At 47.7% G+C, this 18,866-nt stretch overlaps 1 protein-coding gene across 1 annotated transcript in view; it reads right to left on the minus strand.

Moving 5' to 3' along the window:
- Positions 1–13,167, minus strand: part of LOC146251883 (plexin-A2-like) — a 67,414-nt gene extending 54,247 nt beyond the window's left edge. Inside the window, exon 1 of the mRNA XM_084681405.1 lies at positions 12,662–13,167. The gene's annotated coding sequence lies outside the window, so the exon portion shown is untranslated. The remainder of the gene's footprint in view (positions 1–12,661) is intronic.
- Between the last annotated feature and the right edge of the window lie 5,699 nt (positions 13,168–18,866).

Genomic DNA, 18,866 nt, shown 5'->3' on the forward strand with positions numbered 1-18,866 from the left:
AAGTCATTGAAATTCTGATCAGGGCCATTCTAAATCCCAGCTCAACATGTGAACGGCACAGCAATCCCTCAGAGGCGCTACTCTGCAGGAAACACAACAGCAGAAGCCCGCATCTCTGGCTGGACCCAAACCAGGAGGGCTTTAGGACCCTGACTGGTGTATGGCTGGAGGCCTGGATGTGGAGCGCTCCACTGTGCAACCCCTCCACTCCATTGAAGTAGCAGCAGCATGGCTTCAGTGGCCAGGCTCCAGTCACAAGCCTGCCGCTTTCTTCTCTCCCTCCCAGCCTGAATGCAACAGCAGACACTCTCCGGGCATTAAGATTGATCAAAGACAAATCTGCGCTAGAGAGATGATTAAAATTAGCATCTGTTTCACTGTATGTGTCGGGGGAGCTGCTGGGACAAGATCCCTCAGAGAGAGAGAGAGAGAGGGAGGGAGGGTAACGAAGAAAGGAAGAGTGAAATAGCGAATGTTAAAGGACAATTAATACATGATTGGGAAATGTGATGAAACTAGCACACAGGTTTGAATTCCTCTGGTGTTTTGCCCCATATGAACTCTCTGACCTGGCTGAGCACACACATAGAGGAGTAGAATAAGTATGATAAGGATGATAAGGATGAGGATGATGAGGATGTCTAGTCCAGACTCTAATTTGAGACACTAACCTTGGATATGTTTTAACATTGCTGGAACAGAGGACTAAGTCTTGGTAAAGTCTGGGAAACTCTAGACTGGGAGTATGCTGTGGTACAGGATGTGAGGATATAAATGCCCACTTTAGAGCGAGTGCACAAGAATACAGCTCCAGCACACGATACACTAGCAACAAGCCCCAGCATGACCTATTGTCCCCAAATCCAAGTGTTGGGGGGGGGGGGGGGGTTATATGAGGTTGGTGAGACTGTGTGCCAAACAAAATGGCGTATCTACGTAAACGTAACCCTAGCAGAATGTATTCAGCAGCCAGGAAGGCACAACATATAATCATAGACTTAAAAAAAACTGCAAAAACTAACTGCAATAACAGGAAAGAGGAGGGCGATAAAAATCGACTGTTTCTTACCCTAGAGAATTGGCCCGAAAAGCCCTATTCAGCATTTCATCAGAAACACAAATAGGGGCAGCCAGCCGGAGGAGACGAGCATGCAGCACTGAGCTCATTAGCGGGTTAGTGGTGGTGGCTGAGACTGGCTAGGAGACTGGGAGGGAGAGAGGGCTAAAGGCTGAGACTGGCTAGGAGACAGGGAGGGAGAGAGGGCTAAAGGCTGAGACTGGCTAGGAGACAGGGAGGGAGAGAGGGCTAAAGGCTGAGACTGGCTAGGAGACAGGGAGGGAGAGAGGGCTAAAGGCTGAGACTAGCTAGGAGACAGGGAGGGAGAGTGGGCTAAAGCCTGAGACTGGCTGTGAGACTGGGAGGGAGAGAGGGCTAAAGGCTGAGACTGGCTAGGAGACTGGGAGGGAGAGAGGGCTAAAGGCTGACACTGGCTAGGAGACTGGGAGGGAGAGAGGGCTAAAGGCTGAGACTGGCTAGGAGACAGGGAGGGAGAGAGGGCTAAAGGCTGAGACTGGCTGTGAGACTGGGAGGGAGAGAGGGCTAAAGGCTGAGACTGGCTAGGAGACAGGGAGGGAGAGAGGGCTAAAGGCTGAGACTGGCTGTGAGACTGGGAGGGAGAGAGGGCTAAAGGCTGAGACTGGCTGTGAGACTGGGAGGGAGAGAGGGCTAAAGGCTGAGACTGGCTAGGAGACAGGGAGGGAGAGAGGGCTAAAGGCTGAGACTGGCTGTGAGACTGGGAGGGAGAGAGGGCTAAAGGCTGAGACTGGCTAGGAGACAGGGAGGGAGAGAGGGCTAAAGGCTGAGACTGGCTAGGAGACTGGGAGGGAGAGAGGGCTAAAGGCTGAGACTGGCTAGGAGACTGGGAGGGAGAGAGGGCTAAAGGCTGAGACTGGCTGTGAGACTGGGAGGGAGAGAGGGCTAAAGGCTGAGACTGGCTAGGAGACTGGGAGGGAGAGAGGGCTAAAGGCTGAGACTGGCTAGGAGACAGGGAGGGAGAGAGGGCTAAAGGCTGAGACTGGCTAGGAGACAGGGAGGGAGAGAGGGCTAAAGGCTGAGACTGGCTAGGAGACAGGGAGGGAGAGAGGGCTAAAGGCTGAGACTGGCTAGGAGACAGGGAGGGAGAGAGGGCTAAAGGCTGAGACTGTGTACGTGTGCATTTGTGTGTATTTCCACGACCCAATACCTGCCTCCCCCTTTGGCTGGCTGTCTCTCAACACTTGCCTGACTCAGGTCTGACTCCTCTTGTCCATGAGAATAGTCTGCTAGATCAGGGGTTGCATTTCCACATCTTCCCAGACTACCTTGAATACCCCCCCCCCCCTTCCTACACACACACACTCCCAGGCCCTACCAGGCTGTTTGATACACACACGCACACACAGCCTGAGTCTAATACAACATTCCCTTTCAGAGCAGCTTCCTCTCCTCTTCCTGTCTGACTCACAGTCAGCAGAAACATTCCCAGGCCTCCTTTTGCTTCCTCTTCCCACTGCTTCTCATAGGTTGCGGAAGTTGTCTGTCAACAAGGGTCCGGCCTACCCCATACACCCATGCTTTGATCTGAGCAAAGCCTGATCAGGACCTCCAGCAGTCAGTCAGTGAGGCTCGCGCCGTATGTCTGAGGGTAGATATGCAGATGGTAGTCTTTTCCCATGTGCTCAACTCATGATTGGATTTGACAGTCAAATGGCCAAGGTGCCAAATGTCATCATCTCGTCATCATCTCAACCTTGTTGTTCTATGACTGTCCACCATCCTTCCTCACGTGCTTGCAGAGGACAAGAGCTCAGGCTGTTCGTGGTCCCTCATGGTGGGAACTGGTCTACACTGTGGCTGTGCCATCCGTGTCAGCAGCTAAGATCAATCCTTCCTGCTCTGACAGTCTATCCAGGCTGGAGAACCATCCGCTGCTAGAGGTTAGAGCCAGGGACTACACCACCCCTGTATATCCAGAAAGAAAAACACTAGTATTGAGGACCAGAGCACATGGAGCCACTGAACAGCAATCATCCAATCCCGTGTGTTTGCCTAGTCACAGTGTACAGATGGAGGGGTGTGTTTACCTTGACACAGTGCTACATGCAGAGTCCCCCGGGCTGCGGGTGAAAGGCAGACCGCATTTCAGCCGTTTCAGGAGTGAAGCCATTCAAGCTGCTGCTGCTGCTTTGTGGCGAGGAGCCGACAGCTACAGTAACCGTGGAGAAACAAACAAAAGACTAGGTGTCCTTTATGAGGCCGTCCAACGCTCTGGACGAGGTTGTGTCTCACTCAAACTGAATGGAGTAAGCTTTACAAGGCAGCGAGGAGGCGTTGGGCACATGAAACTGGTAAGGAGCGGTGTGTGAACATGCACTCACATAGCCCAACAGCATCATCCCTCCTCCTCTGGCACCTCTCCACCCAGCACGCTCTCCCTCGTTCTCATTCCTCCGCCCTCCCAAGTAAACAAGGGAGAGAACAGAGAGAGGAAGCGGGAGGGAGGGAGGGAGGGAGGGAGGGAGGGAGGGAGGGAGGGAGGGAGGGAGGGAGGGAGGGAGGGAGGGAGGGAGGGAGGGAGGGAGGGAGGGAGGGAGGGAGGGAGGGAGGGAGGGAGGGAGGGAGGGAGGGAGGGAGGGAGGGAGGGAGGGAGGGAGGGAGGGAGGGAGGGAGGGAGGGAGGGAGGGAGGGAGGGAGCAATGCTGTAAGCTGTTAATTGTCAGCTTTGAAAAGACAGAGAAGAACTGTATACACAAAAGCACACAAGAATGAATGCTTAATTCTCTTGATCAACAATGGCACTGTCAAGGCTTATTTTGCTTAATAGTTAACACAACTTCTTCAATGATACATGGGACTTTAGTCCTGTGTGAACAGTGAACAATGAAATATTCATATTGGACTTGAAACACAACAACTGCCATGTTCCATGTTAAATCTGCATAATAACAATACCTGAAAGAGGGTGTTTTGTAATCAAATGCAAATGCATCCCACCTCTTCACCTGTGTTTAGTGGAACACACTGTTCTCCAGCTAAGCGAGAACAGCCTGGACTCACATGTGCAGCAGCGGTAAGGTTGCAGCCAGACGTCCAGTAAACGTTGTCTCCCCAAGCTTCCCAAAGCTCTCAGTAATAAGAACATTCATCTAAACTTATTAGATGAGGGGTATTAGTGTTGGGCTCCCTCCATAGGCCGTGAGCCAGACAGGGGATAATGGTCTGGCCATGCCATGGCTAGGAGGGCGAGGAGGGGAGGGAAGGTATCTGTGGCAGAAATCCCATTTACTCACCTTCTGTGTGTCACCCACTTAATGGCATTAGGTCTTAGATCCCTAAGTATTGCAGATTAAGACATAAGAAGATGTTCGCTCACTGCTGTCGGAGTACAATCCTGTCCGGTCCACCCCCCCTCCCCCCCATCTCTCCCTCTTTCCTCCAGGCAGGCAAGCAGACAGGCAGGCAGGCAGGCAGGCAGGCAGGCAGGCCTGTGCTTCAGAACAGTCATATTTGATCAGCATCTTTATGGACAACACAAGGATCTCCAGTCCTGCCGCTACAGTCTAGCCTGTCACACTCAGGATAATTGTCTTAGATACTGTAATTCTCCCGCCGTTCTCCCTAAACGCAGCAGAAAGGAAACACTGTTGACCTACATTGCTGCGGATCTGTGAATTATACATGATGCCATAATTTGATTCTTTATTTTGGCCCGTGTTATTTCAGATCTGGGCGCATGATCATAATTGTGTCTCTCTTTTTTGCCTCAGACATGAGAGGCGGTGTAGAGAGACACGCCACAGCCACGTCTCACATTTCATTGCTTATGACATGGGCAGAGCAGCTAGCACTAGCCTAGCCGTGCTGCTAACGTCTGGTGCCTGACACTGCCCTGGTAGAGGGAACAGAACGAGGAAGTAAAGGCAGGGGGAAAAAACGACATCCAGCTTCCAACTCAGATCAGTTTATCTTGATCATGCTTCCTACTGCAGGAAGAAACCGAGGGCCTTCTGGAATGCATGCTGTTGGATTGTTATGGTTTGCACATAAATCACAATGACCATATTGTTGACATCGTTTGATAGGAGGGCACAAAAGCAGGGGAGGAAAACCAGTGCTTCTTGTTCTCTTTCAGCTCGACGCCAATGAACCCACAGAGGTCCTGCTGCTGTTGCTAGGGGGTGCATTCCACAGCCTTGTCATTAAAGGTCAAGGGCAGGCCAAAATCAATAACAACACAGTGGAGAATGGCTCCAGGTCAGTTCAAACCCAGAGAGGAGTTACACTGCTGTAATATACTTCATCACAAGGTAGCTCCACTACTCCCCATTTCCCACGGATCTCTCATGGCTGAAACTGACAGAGTAAAAAACGCCAGTCTTCCTCTCCAACTGCCCTCTCTCTCTCTCAATGGGTCAGTCAGAGTAGTGTGTTTGTGCATCAACATACTGCAGTATTCCCAGGGGGGCGGTCCCCCTCCTTGACCGGGAGCCTGCAGGCCTCTCTGGGCCAAAGTAAAGAGCCCAGAGCCTCAGGAATGGAGAGAGGAGACTCAGACTGGCCTTTCAAAAACACGACCTCCCATAAGCACCTTTTCCAATTTCCCCCGAGACTGAGACATGACCCCAAGTCCAGTTTCTAAGAATGGAGTTGCCGTGTTTGTAAAGGAGTGTGTCCAATCAGGCTGGCAGTGGCAGGCCCACTCTGATTGTTTGGGCCAGAGCAGGCTTTCTCCAACCCATACCAAGAGGAAAACGGATGCCAGGCTTGGCTGCTTCTCAGTTTGAAGTTGTGGAGTTTCGCCGTCTTTCATCATTACTGTAGTCGGGTTTGTTTTGGTTCGCACAGTGGAAAGACTTTATCTGCATCGGAAGAGTGTGCGAGTAAGCGAGACACAGAGAGAGAGAGAGAGAGAGAGAGAGACAGACAGAGAGAGTGAGAGAGAGAGAGAGAGAGAGAGAGAGAGAGAGAGAGAGAGAGAGAGAGAGAGAGAGAGAGAGAGGGGGGACAGAGAGAGGGACAGAGGGAGTGTGTTTGGGAAAAGAAAAGGGAAGGGGGGTTTCTTTCATTTGAGGTATTCTGTTTGTTATCTGACTCAGGAATGAGTTTGGTAGGTGTTATCTCTTCTTGTGGTGGCTGCTGAAGGTGGAGGGGGTGTGAAGCCTTCCGCCTCCCGAAGGAGCGCTGGAGCTAGCTTCACTGATAAGACCACGGCTGGCTGGAGAATAGTAACACAGCAGCCGGCAGGGATGCAGGTGGCTACATGTCACACAGTTCAACAGGACCAGGCAAGGGGGACATAACTCATGAGTAGGGCTACTCATTCAGCAGCCAGTGGTGTCACATTAAGCTAATGCAAGTGCATTAACCATGTGGATGGTACATTTCCGGAGTGATGAACAAGCTTGAGTCAGTCTTGTAAAAAACTCAGTCATTGCCTTTGGAACAGATGAAAAAGAGCTAATGATGGTGATATAGCTGAGCTGCAGGTTGTAAATGGTCTGACTGTAATTAGGCAGCAGAGAAATAGGGACAAAGCTGTCGTTGGTCTCTCACTCTCTCACTCGCTCTCTGTCCCCCCACCCCCCCCACCCCCCCCCCATCTCTTTCCCGCTTTCGTTCACGAACAAACTAGACATGCAATGCCTCTGCCCTGTCTTCTGTAACCATGGCGACGATGGCAGACGGGGCGTCCTCATCACCAGGGGGCAGTGTGGGCTTTGCCTTGTGTGCCCACCCCGGTGCCCTGCATCTCATACACACACACACGCACACACGCACAAACACACAGAAACACACAGTCGTCTGCTACTGACAGCTGCCCCTTGGCGTCTGTGTGGAGCCCACGTCACCTCACCCCCCCCGTCCCTCCTCGGCCGCCTCTCACCCGCTCTCTTTTGTTGCTCACTTATTGTCAACTTCCACACTAAACAAAAACGCACATCCTCCCATGACACAAGCTAATTGATTATTGATGCTGCCAGCCCAAACTGACTTATATTCAACGACTGTGAAAAGGGAAAATAGTTCAGAGACAATGCATTCAGAGCTTTCATGAAACTAAAATAAGTCAAGGCATTTGCATGGGGAGTTCAAGGTTTTTGCAGCGGTGATGAGGCTGTCCTGTGTGCTGTGCCGCCTTGGTAACAGTCAGAGGTCTGAGGTGGAGAGACGCAAGCTGAGTGGATGGTTCTGGAACAAACAGCCACATAACTTCTTCAGCCATGTTGTTGGCCTGACAGGCTGCCTGGGACCGAGTGTGAAGTTCAGTGACAAACAAACAGCCAGACTTGTTATTCTCCGGCTCCCGCTGCCATGATTGCTGTTCTTATCACCAAGATCGGGTGATTTCGTTACACACGGTGAAAATATAGCATGGCCGGTGACAGCATGGATCAGATAGAGAGTGTGAGAGTGCCTGGGTAGAGGCATGTGGAGATGGGCCTGCATGCCTGAAGAGCCTGTTGTGTGTGTGTGAGAGCCTGATGGATTGAGAGTGGCGGGGAGATTGAGGCTCTGCAGAATGGCGGTGAAGAGGGATGCAGTCCCATGGAAATGTGTCATGAAGGCAGTTCCATTAACATCTTAATAAAGGCTGCGCGGCCCTGGAGAGCCCTCCTAGACTGATGTCTCTCTCTCTCTTTCTCTCTCTTTCTCTCTCTCTCTTTCTCTCTCTCTCTCTCAGTCTCTCTCTCTCCTTTCTCAGACGCACACACACACACAGTCACTGTAGCACTGCCTCCGTGGGGGAAAACTTCACCAATGTTCTGCCAATGTTGCATTGTGAGGGTATTATGCTTCCCTAAGGACCGGCCTAAATGCATAGCCACCACCATGCTCCACTAAATTCCCTTTCTCTCCTTTCTCCCTGCTCTCATTTACTGTCCATTTCTCCATCTGTTAGATTCAGCGGTCAGACAAAAGGCTTTGTTTCTGCAAGCTGGCCGGCCTCTGAGACCAGAGAGAGGAGAGGAGAGGGCACACTGGGGTCCGTGCAGAGCCCAGTCCCTCTGGCGTGGGTAGAGAGAGGAGGGGAAGCGTGCTGGGGTCTGGAGGGCTGGCTCGCTTCTTCTGGCGGAAGGAGGATGCTACTTACTGCTTCAAACCCTCTCCTCTCTCCACAGAGACTAGTTAGCTGGAGCCTGCTCAACAGCCAGCCCCATCTGGCTCGGCCAGCCCTCCATCCCTCCAGTCCATGGCAGAGCCTCCACCAATGATGTGGTCAAGCACATTCCTCGACAGGCACATGACAGGGGTGACAGAAGGAACACCTCCCACCCTGGCCTCTCCAACCACTAAGAGCTGGGAAGATGCTCGGATTTTAGCCTGGCCAAACACCACTTGGAAGTCCTGTTGTAAAGCGTACCTGGGGAAGGTATTGGAAAATGTAATGCAGAGCTGAGACATTGATTTCTGCCCTCTGTGCTGTGTTGCTCATACTGAGTCAGTCGCTGCTTAACAATGTAGTGGCCTATGGCCATCAATTCCAAATGGTCTCAACGATTCAGTAAGTCACTGTAGGCCACACACACACACACACACTCCAGATAAACTAACAACTGCAAGAGTAAGCCATTAAGCGCAGCATTAATGGTAACTATTGTAGACCCTGTCTTTTCAAATGTTGACTTGGCTTGTTGGCTACATTACCAGTGAACATACCAATCACAGACAATATGATACGTGATACTAGAGAAGGGAAGGAACTAACAATCTGCATTAGGGGATGTGCATGTTTCAGCTCATTCATATCAGTTTGTAGCTCATTTACATCTATTTCCAAAGCCAGACCGTTCAAATCTCCAGCTCTATAGATGCCTATCTAACTAAGCTATGCTGAAAGCCTCTAGTCTGGGATAAACGTAGCCAACAAAGGACAAGTCTAAATACAGTCCTGCTGAACAGAACGCTTAAAAGCAGCCACTCACCAGTAAAAGTCTAGTGTTTACTGCCATTACTAGGGTTAGGAGAAGGCAGTCAGGCTGTCTGTCTGGCTGGCTGACTGATTGGCTGGCTGGCTGGCTGTGGGTAAAGGGCCAGTGGTGTCAGAAACAGACCGAGAGAAGAGATAGTTCTGCTTTCTACCAGACCACAACTTCACTCCAAATGTTCTCCCTGGACACCCTCCACTTCATCAATGTCACGGCTGATTCAAATCTCTCGTGTGTCAACCTTCACATGGAAGCACACACAGGCTGACACAGGACAGCACGCACACACGCACACACACAGACATGCGAGCACACGGGCACACATGTATATAACATGCTTCACTGAGCGGAGTGCGTGTGGGTCAGACAGATAGAGATCTGTGTTTTGACAGCTGGACAGTCGAGAGGTTCTGATAAACAGCCCACAGTGAGCAGGACGGGAGGCCAAGAGCATTAAAACAAACAGTGCTTGTACAAACATCAGATGGGATGTAGTAGACCTAGCTATATATCTGCCATGAACAACTCAGTGAACACACAGCAGTAGCCGTAAGGCATGTGTGCGTGTGTGTGTGTGTTTGCGTGTGTGTATCAGACAGACAGCGAGTGTGTGTACATGGGGGGAGGGTGCTTTAAGGGGAGGGAAACCTAACCTACTACACCACCACTGAGCGCATTTTGCACTGTTCACTCATTAAGAAATAGGTCAAGGATTCCGCCTGCATGCATAGCAACTTGTCAAAATCTCTCAAGCTAAAGAGGGGCAAATCTGGCTGCCGCGGGGGGGGGGGGGGGGGGGGGGAGCGGGCGGCAGAGAGGAGCAGGAGAGGAGCCGAGTGTGAGCAGGCTGGTGACACAGCAAATCATAAAGAAGCCAGCGTGTCTTCACACCATGTATCTCTGTCACCTAACATGCAACTCAGTTAGTCCTGCCGTATAAGTAGTTTATGAAGAGGGGAGGGGGGGTATCATGCCCTGGACCCCAGTACCTGAAGCTGTTTGGTTAGTGATCTAAGCTCTGAGGCGTCAACCATCGGCGTCAGCCATAGAGAACGCTCTTGAGTTGCATGCAGCAGTCGTTGTGTGGATGGAGACACGTTGAATGAGGGCGGTGTGACAGGGTGGGGAGGGAGGGTGGTTAGAACAGGGTTAATATGACACTCCTCTCACTGAGGACGGCATGTGAACCAGTGTAGACAACACCTCCAGGACTAGGCTGAAACAACTAATACCCAACAGCAGTGTTGAAACCAGAGCAGTAAAACAGTGCATCAACAACAAACACAACTCAACAAAACAGAATAAGAGAGCAGAGCATGTGGATTCCCTTCATGGAGTGGTTAGAAAGTGGTCCATAGAGAAACATCCTCCAACTTGAGAACTGACATTATCTAAACTGAGGTGCACAAACCAGAGTTAAGCACATAAGACCTTGTTACCCTTAAGTTTCCTCTAGATATAAACTGGCATAAGCAAATCGATAGTCTGAGATCAACACAGAGCAGTGTAGAGAGGCTGTCTGCCCAGACCAGCCCGGAAACATGCAGTCAGACAACTGGAGCTTGTGTTGAGAGCGAGAGGAGAGAGAAAGAGAGAGAGACAGGAAAGGACTACGGCAGAGCGAGAATAACCAGCATACAGCCCGTCTTATTTGATGGTTTGCTCAATGGAAGCAATTTCTGTGCGTGTGTATATGATTAAATCTTATTGATTACCAAGTGTGTGATGTGGGGGGTTTGCAACAGCTTTCTTGGACTGCCCCCTCTTGAAATACATTTCTTGAAAGTGCTACACTGAGACTAAATGGAATTGGACAAGCAACATACATTGAAGTAGGGTTTTTATGAGATGTGGTTGGATGGTTCTGTAATTTTGTGAGGGTGATTTTGGATATGCCAATTTTGTTAGTGTCTGTGTTCTTACTTTGAATTCAAAACTGAAGCATATCTAGCACGACTGGACGTACTTAGATTACAACAATCAACAAATAGCACTGCTAAAACATTTCAAAAAAAATCACATCATCTAAGCAACCAGATCAGGAATATTCCAAAGCTGTCTTCACACCAACGTTCAACAGACAAGGCTTTGGAGGCTATTGAGAGCTGATATGATTGTGTGTAACATCCTTAGCCCATGAGTGGTAGACTGGTCAAACGCACTGTTTTCCGTGCAGTAGCTCCAGACTATCAGTGCATGCTTTTCCATCAGATTGGAGTTAATTAGGTGAATGTAATCAGCATGTGATAATCAACCCATGACTGAGTGTTTGTTCTTCCAAGGCAGCAATTTCTACCCTGGTGTTGCTTTTGGGGTCAAACTGCTGTTTCGCTTTGAGATGGATATTAAAATAATGATGTGAGTAGGTCATGCTTCAGATATAGGCCTACAAACTTTTTACGAAGAAGAAATAGGGTTTGATTGCATGGTCAGAGGGATTAATATGCTCTCCATCACTCATGGCAGATGCCAGTCATTTTCATGCAAATGTAAAGCAATTTTCTACTTAAAACAACATTCATTTTCTTTAGACACTGTCATGAGTGCTTGCCGGAGCGCTGAGAGTGTGACGGAAAATGAAGATTTGTGAGTGCATCTGCTCCGGAGTCATACAACAGATGAGCGGTAGAGTCTATCTTGAATTCCAAATTACAGCCAGTTGGCAACAATGCATCAGATTGTAGAGGTTTCCAAGCTTGGGGGGATATGGGGAGTTATTCAATTATGCGGCACACCACATTGTAATAAGAAGCCTTATCATAAATCAACTATGTGGTGATTCTAGTCTATACAGAGGTAAAAATAACGTCTCAGTCAGGGCAGCGAATATAACTTGCAACCACAAACAATGTGTCTGTCGGGTAGTTCTGTAAAGCAGAGTAACAGCGTAACATTATAAGTGTGAACATGTTACATCCAGACCGCATTCATTAATTGGCGTCATTAAAGTCCACTAAAGGTTCAAGTAGCCTACAGTAGCTGTGTAAGAACGTAGGCTGCTCTGCCTATGGAGCAGATTAGATTACATGGGAGTTCGGATTCAAGGTCAGCACAACTGAATTGTTATGTTAATTAAACCACGATTGTACAGACAAACATTGGAGTAAACTAAATTGCTATGTTTTTCATCATCTTTTTTCATCGTCTTTTATTTACAGTTATAATTAGTTTATTGGCCTAATAATAATAGAAATCAACAGTGTCGATCAGACAGTCTACTTACACCATGCGTTATAATTTCACGTAGGCTAGTGCAGGTTATTTCAAATGTTAATATCGATTTAGTTTCCCTTGTCATCTGGCTATAGGTGAACATAAATTGTTCAGAGTGCTATGTGATAACATTATGCCCACTCTTCAGGTTGATACAATTTTTACGCATGAATAAACATAGGTAAGTGCACCTACGTTTTGTTTGTGGGTGACACATCTTCTGTTATGCTTTCTTATTTTCCTGAAAATTGCTAATTAATGCTCTTTAAACAATTACGATGTACCACCACTTCACTAAACCGTGGAATAAAATATCCCAGATCTTACTGTCAGTTGACTTGCATTGACTGTAAAATTACCCTGCGTCGGAAAACAGGAGTCTGAAATAATTGTTTTACGATTGGCCACTTTAGACTATGACATTAATTCAACCAGGCTTTTTTGTTTTACCGTTAAAATGAATATGATCGATGTCACCCACCTCTAGGTTTCAACGAGGTCTCCGGTTTTCGGCTATTTTATAGCCTCGCAGCGTTCGTCGTCTTGTGGTAATGGACTGAACAACTTAAATCCACGGAATGTTTCGAGTACCAAAAGTCTGACACGGCACCTCTCAATGATGTTCGCGTAATTAAAGATTGCTAGCTAGATCCCTCTAGTTTCCTAGAAAATGACATAGGATAGGGCACTCTAACCCGTCTCTCATTCATACACATCCATTGCGCTGTGCTGCACGGCTGCAATGCTGGCTCAAAACTGATCTCTACAATTTAGCGCGTAACTTCGTAAGCTTTCGTTGACACTTTCTACGAATTTATAGAGACATGCCTGCGATATGGCACATTCCTTCAGTTTAAAATGGAATGTCCTCTAGCCTACCCTAGACACGGTTTGGCTCGCCATCGTCCGGTATCGTCAGCATGGGCTACAATTTCGCAGCATTTGATTCACTACTCGCACTGCCTTTCTTGTAGGGTTGTGCTAGGACTGGCACGAATCGGTGGCTCTAGCCAAAGCCAGTCAACGCACGATACTGTACCACTTGCACACCACAGCGTTTAAACCCAACCCCCCTGTACAATTCGGCATCACGGGCTCATTTTGTGATTGTGTTAACTGTTTGAGCGCAGAGTCCCATAGCATGGCCATATGTTGTGATCAATCTGTATCGGGACAAATTAAGATAGACACGTTATTCTTGGAAATGTATTGATAAAGACACATTTACCCGTATCATTCCGACGTCTCTCAATGGCCATTGGCCACCCAAATATCCGAGGAGGCGGATACGAATGCCATGAAATTGGTTACTGTACTTTAGCCGCAATTAGTTTGTTCCCTTTTCACTCCTAAGCCAATTGAGGATACATTTGAAGATCAATTTTCTTAAACACGTGAAAATCGATGTCGTTTTTATTACACGTTTTATGAGCCTAATGTGCTTGTATTTAAAATTGGAATACAACGTTAAACTCATTTGATTAACAAAAGCATTATCACATGAACATAATCTAAGTCTTCTCAACATACTGCGACGCGGTCTTCCCAGCTCCAGTGCGCACTGACACTAAAGAGGTATCAACTCCTGTCCTCGCCAAGTCCGTTTGAATACTGCCATCTATAGGCAAAAGTCACGAGCTACGTACGGCCCAGCGTCTTAGGTAATAGACTGTTTAAAATCTATTCTTTCTTTTATTACGTAATGTCTCCCTTTTATCCCTTTTTTCTAATTTCCTTTGTTAACTTCTTTCTTTCTTAACTTTTTTCTTTTCTTGACTCTTTGACTTCTAGACATGACTTTTAATTATCCGTTGTTGTAATGGCCATTGCAGATTGCAGTAACAAACCATTAAAGCACTCAAAGGTACTGTTGATTGACAGTTTGATGCTTGTTCTGCTTCTGATATAATGATCCAGTCTACAGCAACTTCCTAGCTTTCCTGAGTCCCAATGCTTTCATAAGATGACAGAACAATGTCCTTTAAGTAATGAGATTTATTAAATGCTGCATCAGCACAAACACCTTCAGCACTGCTGATCTTTTTGATAAAACTACATATTTTTGAGGGGTTGGTATATCGTTGAACTGCATTAATCCCAATAAATTGACTTGAATGTCTCAAACACTGTGGATACTTTCAGCCTCTGGGAAGTTGGCCACCTCTATGTATTTCACTTTTGAGGTAGTCAGATCATTACAGTCAGATCAAATGGCCATTATCCTTCTCTACTTTCTGGTCATAGTCGAGTAAAGCTTTTCTCACGGCCCTATCCAAAAGAGGTAGAGTTCTGATCATCTTATCTAACCATCCCCCACTTTCTGTCTTTAAAAGTCTGTCATGGCATAATAAAAGTAGGCTAACTGCATTCTCTGATCTATCAATAATTCAGAGTGGGAAAAGGCCCGGTGTCTGCCATCAAAAGTATTGCAAAGCTGCCAAAAGGGAGAAGATGCAGACCAACTTGTGTGTAAGTACACTAAAAGCACAGCATCCACTTAAAGATGGGGTCAATATCTGGAGGCCGTCCATAAGTCCCACCACACTACAGTACCTCTCAAATGGATCTTAGTGGAGCCGCCCACGGCAGAATGGTAATCAAATACAAGGTTCTTCAATCCATTACTCACAGGCATCCCTGTTTGGAACAAGAAGCGGTTTGTTTGATTGGAATATAACCCAATTCATATTGAGGCAGAGGGTGCAGAGTATTGCCCATGTGCATGGTTTGACCAGTCTTGTCGGAAGGATGTGATGTATAGCTTTTAGTAACTGTAGCAATCATTCTCAACTGGGTCTCTTTTCTTCTGCATCGAGACTGTATTCCTCAGTGTCAAGTTTCTGAGCAACCATGGACAAGTGAATTATTGAAAAGGCTACACTGCGCACTTTGTCCAAGTAAATACTAGGACACTTGAATAGTAAACATTTCATGGACAAATGTGAAGGCTTTTACTCTGCTGCATTGCTGAAGTAGTAGTGCATTGCTGGATTTAGAATTGAGAATTCTTCAAGGTTGACTTCAACCGGAACTGAAGTGACAATCGGAGAATTACATGGAACAGGTCAAGGCTTGACCTTGAACCTCTTAATGTGGTCACAACTAAACTGATGACATCTATGACAAACCCAGAAGAGGCAGACATGCAGTCATAATGGCCTTCTTGTTAAAATTGGAGTTTATGGGTTAGGGTTCTATGTCATCTGAAAGAATTAACAGTGATAAAATATCTTAGCAGACATTTATGCATACATGAGTAAACTATATTTAATTCTCCTTGCAGTACACAACAGAGACATCCAAACTGTACATCCACAAAGCAATACATGTGGGTTTCAAACCAGTAATATGATGTGATTTGACATGGCTAGGGGGCATAGTTGTTAATTACCCCAATGTCCTCACATCACCTCCTCTTCGTCCCTCTGCCAGCAGAGATGGAGATGGATCACTCCTCTGTCCTTGGCACTGGGCATCTCCAATCGGGCTGTATCCATCTCACCACACCTCTATGCTACACTCCAATCCTCATCTGTCTCCAGACCCTCAAGCTCCTTAATGGCATGCAAAGATGCAGCGAATGCTAATCGATCGGCCCATAACTCACAGACGCACAGCCCTGTCACACGCCTCCATTAAACCCCTGGGTCTCTGCCACCGAGGAGGCTGCAGAAAGGCTGGCCACGGGTTATGGCCTGTGGGAACACACTCCTAGAGTGCCACGTCTGGCACTCTCCACTGTGGACTGGTACACAAAACAGTGAGACAACTGCTAGACAGGCAGACAGACAGACAGACAGACAGACAGACAGACAGACAGACAGACAGACAGAGGGATCATGATCCACCTCTCCTGCAAGACCTTTTTGGGAGGATCCGGAGGAAGTTTGCTTGGGGAAGTCAAGCCCAGGTGAGGCCTTTAATTGTGGGGATTATGAGTCTGTGAAGCGTTGGCCCAAGAGTTTATCTCAGGAAGGAGATGGGATGGGGGGGGGGGGGGGAAGTGTCTGAGGACGGGGGTGGATGCAGGAAGGGGAGTGTGAAGGGAGATAGAGATGGAATTCTTGGTAAAGCACAGAGCTGATTTGTTGGGTGATCAGTTCAGTGAACAAATCAAACAGGGGTTGGAGACTGGGTGGTGTGGGTCGGGGCAGCAGGGGTGCGAGGCTCACAAACAGTAATGTGGAGAGATGGCGGGCTGGAAAGACGTTGCTCAACCACTGGCTGATCAAAGTGCTCACACGCTGCAATTTCATGCTAAGTTGGAAGGTTTCAAAGAGGTTTCCTGTGATGCCTTATTTATTTTTTTAATTCTCCAGCCATGTTTGAAGATATCACGAGGGAATGGGGCAACCTGTCGACTCTGCTGGAATCCCATTCCTTTTCTCTTCTGACCCATGTCAGCAGTCTGTCTGGTTAGAGACAGAGAGAAGGGGAAATATTTCTGAAAATAATCACAGAAAAACAGACTGTCAGTCTGAGGACATGATGCATTGAACGGAAGGCAAGATCCATGAAGAAAAGGTTTAGACACGTTAAAAACGATTTTTTTGTGAACACGGACACTGGTGGACATCAGCCTTCTTTCAAGAAGTCACCAGTTAGGTCCCGTCTCTCAGGAGGACAGCGACAAGGTCAGTCGTTCAGCTAGGGCGTGTCAGGGGGGGGATATTTCTGTGTCTTGCAGTTGCTGTTCATTATGGGTCGCCCCCTACATCCCACCCCATCCACAGCCAACCTGTCTACCACACACAGAGTCGAGAGGCATCAGGGACTAAAGTAGGGATCATTGCCGTGTACAACAATGCCACCACAAAACACACACTCTCAAACACACACATACACACACTCAGCGGCAGTCTTACAGGTGGCCCATCACTAATGGCCCACCCACGGAGCCACAGCGGTGTGCCGCCACTAACACGAGCTGATGAACGACCAGCCCTGCCACTCAACACTGGCATGCCCTCCCTCCTCATAGGACTGTGGGCTCAGAGAGGGAGACTGAAGAGCTCAGCAAGGAAATGCACAGGAGAGAAAACAATGTCTGGTGCCTTGCCTTAAAAACGGTTGGAAAGATTTAGCCCACAGAAACATTCTACAAGGTGTTTTACTGCATGATTTAGCTGGTACAGTCTCCCTCCAGTTGTGGCTTTCCCAGCTGTGCTCCATTCCTCGCCACCTGGTTCTCTCCTCAAATACACAAACCACCCTCCAAAGCAAGGTTACAAATATAATGTCTCTTCTGTTGGCCAAAAACTCAACTCTAGAATTTTTTTTGTGGTTTAACAAAACAAACCACAACAAGAACAAAAAGAGACAAGCCGTTCATTTCCTCAGAAGTAATCAGAAGCATGACGGTGACGGTGAGCTGCTCCTCACAGTGTGTGGCGTCGTGGTGAAGTGTTGGTTGTTGTTTTGTCCTTGCTTGGAGGCATTCCCAACACGGGGCATCGGGACAACCTCACACCTCAGATGTACCCAAACAAGTCACTGACTACAACGTCATCGTCGAGTAAAAGCCACGCTTCAGAAATAGCAACGAGAGATGGGAGAAGTGCAGATGGCGCAGCATCCAACACATCAGTGGCACCATCATGCCGTCAGGGGCGGATGAATAATGAAGGGAAAAAATACAACAATTAAGCACTTTGCGCCCCCAGCAGCAAGTCATTTACATTCATATGAGGAGAGCAATATCCAAAATACTCCACACAAGTTGGATTGGCTTCCAATTACTCTCCCTCACACTTTATTTCCTCCCCCTCTGTTTCTTCCTCTCTCTGTCTCTCCCTGTTTTTTCCCTCTCTGTCTCAAACAAACACACACAGTAACTCACAGACAAACACAAAAACAGCCACAGGCTACAAGGAAGAAAAAGTACCTGAAGTCCTCTCACAATATGTTTAATTAGATAGTGGGTGTTTTAATACATTGCTCATCTAAAGATAAATCTCAGGAAATTGTTGCCTATTTATTTTTTTGCTAGGGCTGTTCACTTGTCTGGGTTCTTGATAAAGCATTTAGTTTTAATTAGACACATTTCCACACTCCACCAGGGATGACCTCTTATTATGGTGGAGAGGGCCCGCTCAGAGACACAGACAGGCAGGAACAAGACATTGAGCATCCCAATCATTTCTCATCCACGCTCATCTCACAGCCCCAACCAAATCAAACGAGCCACTATTAAGCAGAACCAAATTGCTTAATGGTGTAATCTCCAGCAGATTTCCCCCCCCCCTTTGCAATTGGAAATGAGGCATGGTGAATAAAGTGATGCATTGTTTTGCATACTAACAAGACACCTTGAGTCCTGATCCTTAACGGTTATGGAGGACAGGTTTCAGAACAATGAAAATCCCTTTGAGTTCTGACAGTTGTCGGCCAGTGGAACACAGCAATGAGACATTGACACACTGTGGGTGTTTGCAGAAGACAGCAGCAAACCCAACACAATGACAACAGTGAGACGGTTCACTGTTCTAGCTGGCTGACCAAGAACTTCAGGTCTCTCAGAGCAGGGTCATGGAACAGTTTTACATCAGCAGGAACATGAAAGGAGGCTTTTGGGGCCTATCGAACACCGTAGCGGAGTCTGTAGAGTCTTGCTAAGCTACAGGCTATATGTGGGTGTATGTGTTTTTAAGCAAAAACCATTGCCAGGTACACCAACAAAAACACTG

Source organism: Hypomesus nipponensis, chromosome 18 (assembly GCF_054491055.1).
Source record: "Hypomesus nipponensis isolate SF chromosome 18, ASM5449105v1, whole genome shotgun sequence".
In the NCBI taxonomy this organism is placed as follows: Eukaryota; Metazoa; Chordata; class Actinopteri; order Osmeriformes; family Osmeridae; genus Hypomesus; species Hypomesus nipponensis.